Source organism: Serinus canaria, chromosome Z (assembly GCF_022539315.1).
Source record: "Serinus canaria isolate serCan28SL12 chromosome Z, serCan2020, whole genome shotgun sequence".
In the NCBI taxonomy this organism is placed as follows: Eukaryota; Metazoa; Chordata; class Aves; order Passeriformes; family Fringillidae; genus Serinus; species Serinus canaria.
Genome location: NC_066343.1, coordinates 75,454,689 through 75,462,621, shown reverse-complemented (window position 1 = coordinate 75,462,621; position 7,933 = coordinate 75,454,689). Strand labels below are relative to the sequence as shown.

Here is a 7,933-nt window from a genome sequence, read left to right as displayed (position 1 = left end):
TTCATATTAAAAAGAAAATGACCAACCCAAAACGAAAATACCACATGTTGTCCAAAACTAGCAGAGAAAAACTAAAATGTGCTACTTTTAATCACAGCAGAAATACCACTTATTTGGTGTTTGTGGGTTGTGTTTCTGGGGGAAAAAAATCCAGTTTCCCTCAAAATGGGGCTCTGCAACTGTAGGTGAAGCACTGGTCACTCCACAGGGAGCCTGGGGAAAGTCTGGAACTGCATTGCAACATCCAGTACTGCTGCAGACTGGTTGGGGTCCAGTTCTCTGAAATGAAATGCCAAAATATTGGGAAATTCCTGGAAAAAGAAAAGGAACCGGTTTGTTTAAATGTTGCTAAAGTTGACACAGGGGCAGATAATGCAACATACGTTGCACATAGACCTGAGGGCCAGATTTTTCCCTTGGAAATATGTACCTATGACCCCAAGCAAAATCATCTAACTTTGAAGTGCAGTCTAACTGTGAGGCTGGCACTGCTCAGAGCAGAGGACTGAGTCCTGTGATCTCCAAAAGTCCCTTCCAGCCTAAATTATTCTGTGCTTCCATTTTATATGCAGAGTTCCTGGTGAGTAAGGTGTCCCAAGACAAAGGACACGATTTGATCCCTACAAAAGCTCTTTCCTCTAATTTTTCTTATATACAATATAAAAGATATGTTGAAAGAAATGACAGGGATGGTATCTTTTCTGTGCAGAAACAGTGGAAGAACAGCTTCAAAACTGAAGGAATAACTGCAGGGGCAAAAACCTGAGCTGTATCTTTGTGGCTTTATTCCAGCACATAATACTCTTCAACTGATCTGGACCTGACTATTATCATCTTTGGAAAAATCCTGCCACTGTCCCACTAGCTGTGGACATGGCTCCCTTGGCTTAAACTTCCAGACAAATCTGGCTCAAAGATTTAGGCCAGAATCTTTTATGGAGAAAAAGTACACATATCCAACAGTGGAACTGAATTTATCCCTTTGCTTTCTTAATGTCAGTGACTATGCTGACTCACATCTCTTTTGGGTATGGCCATATAATTTTTGAGAGGACATTGCTACAGGAATTCTTGGGCTCAGAGTAGACAAAGGTGGTGTTTATCAGCTTATCCCAGAGTACTGCAGCATTCAAAGGGCATATTTACCACAATCTCATGGACAGAGGTAAGGGCTACAAGTGCTGGGACAGCTCAGATCCCAGAGGAGAAATGCTGTGATCCTTGTCAGTCAATGGCCACTGGTTAAAGATTACCTGTGCTGGTCACTCCGATGGCTGGGTAGAGAAAGATTAACTCAGAGCAGCAGAAAGTTGAGCAAAGGTCTTTAACCTGGAAGCCATGATCTCTTCTGATTTCTGCTGGGGATCAGTAAACGAAATTGATTTGAGTTTCCCAATCTTTAAACTCATTACATCAGTTCTGGATCATCCTGGCATTTCCTGTAACCATTCACCCTCTCACAGAGAGGGGTTGGGAATTATCTTCAGATTAGGAGAGTAAGGTCTGGCTGACAGTGTACCCTCCATGACATTGCTTCTTCCCCAGCAAAATAGTTGTGGGCAGAATTTAAGCAATTTTGCTGTAAACAAAAGGCTAACACAAAAACCTTGTATTTACCAGTCCCTCAGGGTGACTCCCCTTCTCCCAGGAGATCTGCTGGCTCTGCAGACAGGTGTGCTGGGCACACCACTGTACAAAGGATGCCCTAGGATGTCTGAGGGAGCACCTTCCAGCTCTGTTACTCCCCTGTCTCCTGAGCCACACATGAGGATAAGCAGCTTTATTAATTTTTTGTCTCTGCAAGTAAAAATTCTGTTTCAATCCACTTTTCAGAACTTGAGGAGACTTTGGTGACCTGAACTCTGTCAGACCCTAGAGCAGTCTGTGCCTGGGGCTGAGGGTGGCTCTGCTGAGGGGCCCTGTGCCCTGTCCCTCCACGGGCCCATCTCCAGCAGCCAGGCCTGGGGCAGGTCTGAGGCAGAGTTTGGGGCAGCGTGGACAGGGCTCTTGGTGCCCTGGGCTTGCTGCAGCCAGCTCTAATTGACTGCTACCTGTTTTAATTGCAGCACTGCAGTACAGCCAGGAGCAGTCTCAGGAGATGTCTGTCAGCATTGCACCCAGGTGATAGTTTTGCTCTTTGGAGAAAAACAAAAAAATCAGTTTTGCCCCTTGAGAAATTGTGAAGACAAATTTCTTATAGTGGTTTTATAACTCCTTGCAATGTTCTGCCTGGGTCCAGTGGTGACTGGAAGAGCTTCCTACAGCTAGTCTGGCCACCAGACGGGCTTAAAGTCAGGGGCCCAAAAGTAGCCAAGTAGCCTCAGCTTGGCACGGGATGGACTTGGCTTTCCTTTTCTATACTCATCTGCTCCTAATTCCCCATTACACAGAAAAACAGTGCAGCTATGATGGCAATGTTTTGGAAAGTAATGAAGAATGAGCCATCGAGTGTTTGGTGGACATTGCAGGTACCTTCCTTACTAGATGGAAACTTCACACAAATTCCACATTTAGTCTAAACTGTTTTACCAACTCTTAAAGATCATTTCCTTCCACCCTCATGGGCAGGGATGTCTTCCACTCTCAGGATGGGGCAGCCAGAGCTTTACACTCCCAGGGATGGGGCAGCCACAGCTCCTCCGGCCACCTGTGCCAGGGCCTCATCACCCTCACAGCTGAGAATTTCTTCCCAATATCCCATCTAATCTTGCTCTCTGGAAATGTGAAGCCATTCCTTGTGTCCTGTGAGTCCAGGCCCTTGTCCCAATTCCCTCCCCATTCCTCCTGTGAGCCCCTTAGGTGCTGAAAGGTTCCTGTGTTGCTGGGAACCTGTACAAGAAACAGCAGGGGGGTGAAATACAGATCTTGAGCTCAAAATAAAGTGAGCACTGGCAATTCTTGACCTAGCACTGGGAATTACAACATTATGTATCAAAGGAATCGAAAGAATTATTAATGTCTAGTACAGGCAGTAGAAACAGGTGTGGGAGTTGCACAGGTGTTCTAACATGCTGGAAGTCAATTAGTCCTGATTGAGATCAGGTGTGAGGGTGGTTCAGGGACCTTGTAACGATTTTTAGTCTAAAGTGATTGTCAGTGTGGGGAGAGTTTCAGAAATGGTTCTGCTAAATTCTAGAACCTTACCCATTGCATTGGATATTAAATTTACTGGATAATGCCAGCTCTGGAGTTCCTGAGACTGCTGTTCTAGATTGACTTGCCTGGAGAGACTTAAAACTGACAAGTAAGTGGATTTCTATTTTTTGTGGTTGGAATGGGGTGACTGAGGTTCCTGTACTGGGCAATTAAAATAGGTGGTGGTGTGGCTTGGCATGTATTAGATTTGGTGAGCTTTATAGAATGATTATTGGTGGGAAATGTGCTGGATCAGAAAGAAATTACCAGAAAACTTTTTGCCTGCCTGCCAGCATCTTCATGCTCTCTGAGGACAGCTTAGAAAAACTGAAATAAGTTTGGTTATTTGGTTATTAAGTGTGGTTAGTGAATCAGAGGTGGCCTTGTGTTTTAGCCTCTGGATGATCTAGGGTGATGGTGTCTTGATCCTGGACACTTCTGCCTGTTTCCTGAAGCCTTTTTCACAAAATCCTGATTTCAAGACCTCAGAGAAAAAAGGAGCTACTATCTTTTCCCAGTCTGTCCCTGTCGGTAATCCAAACCAACAGGTTTGAGGGGCAGGCCATGGCTGCCCAGGTGCAGCTGGTCTGTAATTACTTAAGTTGGTGCAGGTGCTGACCATTAGACATCGTCAGGTGTTCAAAGATAGTTTTGAGTGAAAAGAAGGACTAAAGTGGGGAGGAAAGTGAGGCAGCAGCTTTTGTGAGAGAACAATTGCCTGTGTTCCAGGGTTTTTCCAGATCAGCTCTTGGAAATCAGTGGCTTTGTACTGTGCTCACTGAGCACTATGGCACAGAGCTCCAAAACGTATTTAGCTGAAGTGTAATCCCAAATACTGTGTGATGCACTAGGTTGAGGTATTCGTGTGCCCGGACACTTCAGAACCCACAGGTGATGTTTGTACCCGGCCTCTGCAGCTTCAGTGTGTGAGAAACAGGAGCAGTGTGGACCCTGGAGTCCCAGTCACTGGGACAAGCAGTCATTTTCTCCCTCTTTGGGAGCCCTGGGCTGGAGCTCTGTGATGGCATGGCTGAAGGGTGGCTGCAGAGAGCCAGCTGTCACCAGGCACCCCCTCAGGGCGTGCTGTGTTTCTCAGCGGTTGCAGGGCACTCAGGGGGCTCAGAGCAGCGAGGGCAGGGCCCCTGCGGAGCCTTGCTGCCCCGGGGATTGTGGCACCTGCCTGCTTTACGGGGCCAGGGTGACCTGCCAGGCTGCTGCCTCTGGCCCCCGGGCAGTGAATGCTGCTGCGGGTAAAGGGCTGATGCGTCTGCTGGCATTAGAGAACAAAGAACGGCCTCTCCTCTCCCTCGCTGTGAAAACAGACACAGTCACTAACCTGCTGTTGCGTGTCCGCCTTTGTCCCGCACACCGTGGAGATGTCACTGGGCAAACGGGGCTGGCCGGGGCCGAGCTGGGCTTAAAAGGACACAGGTTCTTGTTGGGTGGGGAGGGGAGGAGTGCCCAGCTCTGTAAGGAAACATCTGGCTGTCTTTAACCACTAGGAACTGCATGCGCGACCTGCCTGTGTAATCACATACCAGCTCAGCTCAGCAGAGCTTGAAATCTATTGCCATAGCCTCACAAGGCTTCCCAGTTACACAATGTTGTCCCCAGAATACAGTTAAAGAAAAATTATTTGAGAATTCCATTTTTTGTGTTTAATTTCTTACATTTTCACAGTGTTAGTAGTATTAGTGTTTGAGAAAGGAACAAGTTTGCTGGTTAAATAATTTTCTCTCTTTTTTTTTTTTAAATGGAGAAATGAGATCCAACAGTGGAAAGTGACCTTTTTTTAAAGAAACACAAAATAAGGGAGAAGGGAGGAAAATTCTGTTTGATTTCCAGCAAATGCCCACTTTAAATATCTATGTATTGATATTCTTATTTGGAGATACTGCTAAGATGTTTCAGTAAATTTTTTTTGGACCAAAGGTACCTGCTCTGTCAATCTGATCAGTCTCCCCATAGGTTATATGACACAGCCACTGCAGAGCCTGTTAATGCTGTATGGGACCCCTCTTTTACTGAAACATTGGTATCAGCTTGCTGTGTTTGGGAGTGGTTTTATTTTAAAAGCTAAAACTTTCTACTGGCTCTAAAACAACACTTTCCAGCCTCTTGGACTTCTTCTGTTGTATTGGATTTTCAACACATGCAATTATTGTTTTAGTGATCTCAGTGAATGAATCTTTATATTTATTAAATAGGAGATAGAATGTGCCCATTTAAAGAACAAGAAACAATTAGTGAATTTCATGTCCAAGTGAAGACTCTTAAACTATGTAATTTGCAGTCGTTTCAACATTATTTGCTTCCAAGGCTTATTCAGGGATTCAGATATTATTCTCTCTACTTACCAAGAAAAAACCCCAAGTTTTAATTAATGCTTGCAAGGATTAATTCTGCATGAACTGAAGTTTAGAACTCACCTGCTGTTGCTAGAATACTCCTGAAAACTTGGTTTTTGTCCTCAGAAGTTTATTATGACTAGAAAAAAACAAAACACCACATATACAAATCTGAATCTTTATCCCCAGGGGGAAGTGAGTTATTTCCTCCAGATATCAGCTGATGCTTTTCCAACTCACATGAGAGCTTTCCCCCACTGCCCAGGCTGTGGAGCTGTCTTTGGCATGGGATGGGGTGGCCCTGGTCCCTGCCAGAGCCTCCAGCTGCGCGTGTGGCTGGAGCTGGGCTCTGGGAATGATCCCAGGAGACTGCCCTGGCTCTGGCTGTGCCGTGGGTGCTGTTCCCAGGGCTGGCACCTGGGCTGCTCTGTGCCCCGAGGCGGGCTGTGCCAGCTGCCACGTGGGATGGACAGCCCGTGGCACAGGAGGGGCCGGAGCTGTTGGATCACCGGTGCTGGGGACACGTGGATGGAGATCTTTGGGGCCTGGTGAGGGGGGCTCTGGGGTCTGACCATGGGCCAAGCCGGGCTGTGCTCGCTCTGGGGGGCAGGGACACGGGGCTGTGGGTGACACCTGCCAGCTGGTGGCACAGCTCGTGTGTTCCCAGTGTGCCTGGTGAATTAAGGTACCATCTGCCCATAGCTGGCATGTTGGAGCTATTTCACATATGTGAGCTGGAGCATGTTAAACATTAATCATTCCTCTCAAGCCTCTGTGGGCGTGGGCCAGGGCTCTGCTTTACCCAGGTCAATGAACAAGGCTCTGGGGCCATGTTTGAAGCTAAGTGGTTGTGTGGCAAGATTGTGTGTTTCACAATTCTTAAATGCTAGTAGAACATTCCTAAATGCTAGTGGAATGTAAAGTCCAATTTTAATTTAGGATCAGTGAGTAACTTAACTAGACATGAGTACCATACTGCTGTGACAAGCAGTCTGGGAATTCCTGAAGTTTGTTGAGGATAATTTCTCATCACAAGTGCTCAGTGAGCCAACTAGGAAAGGTGCTCTGCCACAGGGGTTTGTGAATAGAGGACTCATGGCAGGAGTGATGGTTCTGGTCACAGTGACCTTGAAATGGTTGGATTTAAATTTTCTGGTGTAGTTACAAAAAGCAGAGTTGTTGCCCTGGATTTCAAGAGAGCAAATTTAAACTGCCAGGGAGCAGTTGGCCACGTACCCTGAGGAGCTGGTCAGGGGGCCCAGAGTGCTGGTCAGGTTTTATTGAAACATGTGCAGGAGAGGCAGTGCCATTAAGGCAGAAGCCAGGTGGGTGTGGTAGGTTGCCAGCTTGGCTGAACAGGGCCCACTGCTCTTGGCTCTCTGGAAGCCAGGCCAGGTGCCACAGGAAGAGAAGAGCTGTGGTTTGCCAGCAGAGTGCTTGGGTCTCACTCCAAGGGCTCGTACTGTTCAATGCTGCTACCCAGGATCTGTGTGCAGGAGTGCACGCACCAGGAGTGAGTTTGCTGAGGATGCTGAAGAGGGAGGTGCTGTGGGCTCAAGGGACTGGAGGCCTTGCAGAGGAACCTAGAGAGGTGGAACACTGGGCAGTCATCAGTGGCAGGAAATCGAACAGAAACAGCAGCACTGCTGGCAGGAGAATTACTGGTGGTTTCTGTAGGGCCTGGATTTCACCCAGTGTGTAATAGTGCAGCACTTATTGTGTGAATTATAGGATTTTGCTGAAAAGCATAAAGATTAATGACTGTACTTGCTGGGAGCATGGGATGGAGTTCTCTCAAAGTCAGGCAGTGGCAGCCACAGGTTTGTGAGAACTGGCTGACTCACCTTTACCCCAAACTGGGAATTTTTCATCAAATTAAGTTTTCCTGAAATGCATCATTTGACAAAATATTCCTACTTGGCTGAAATGGTAACTTTAAAAAGCTTCTATTTAATTTGTAACTGTATTTTTATTTAACTCCTGAAAGCTGGCATGAGTATGGCAGTTTGAATTAATGTTGCTTTTTAAGTGTTGTTTAAAGTTGTGCTTTTATTTACATTATGTCTTGGGGGTTTCGTAGTTGGGTTTTTTTTTAAGTCAGCTTTAGATAGTACAGTTTGAGCATAAGAGCAGGAGGAAGCTGAGTGAGGGTTGCTGTGTATTGCTTATTTCCAGTCTCCATCTCCTGCTCTCTCTCTCTTTCCTCGCAGCCGCGGGGCTCGGGGTGCCGGGCAATAATAAAGCCCAGAGGGCCGGAGCCCGGCGCCCCCGCCCCCGCTGGGGTCCCCGCACGGGGCCGGACCCGCTCTGCGGATCCCCCCATTCCAGTCCAGCACACCGCCCGACCCTGCGGGGGCTCCGGCTTTCCTAACATCACACTGGGGGGCTCGGGGCTGGGGGATCAGGGAGGGCCCCCTCATTAGGGGGGGGGGGTGCGGGTAAGTAAGGGA

At 47.3% G+C, this 7,933-nt stretch overlaps 1 long non-coding RNA gene across 1 annotated transcript; it reads right to left on the bottom strand.

Annotated features, from left to right (window-relative positions):
• LOC108963578 (uncharacterized) lies at nucleotides 1–4,541 on the bottom strand. Its single transcript, XR_007780386.1, has 3 exons — nucleotides 4,472–4,541; nucleotides 1,254–1,358; nucleotides 1–311 (listed from the first exon to the last, which is right to left on the bottom strand). It is a non-coding gene; the product is annotated as an uncharacterized LOC108963578 (long non-coding RNA).
• Nucleotides 4,542–7,933: the final 3,392 nt, after the last annotated feature.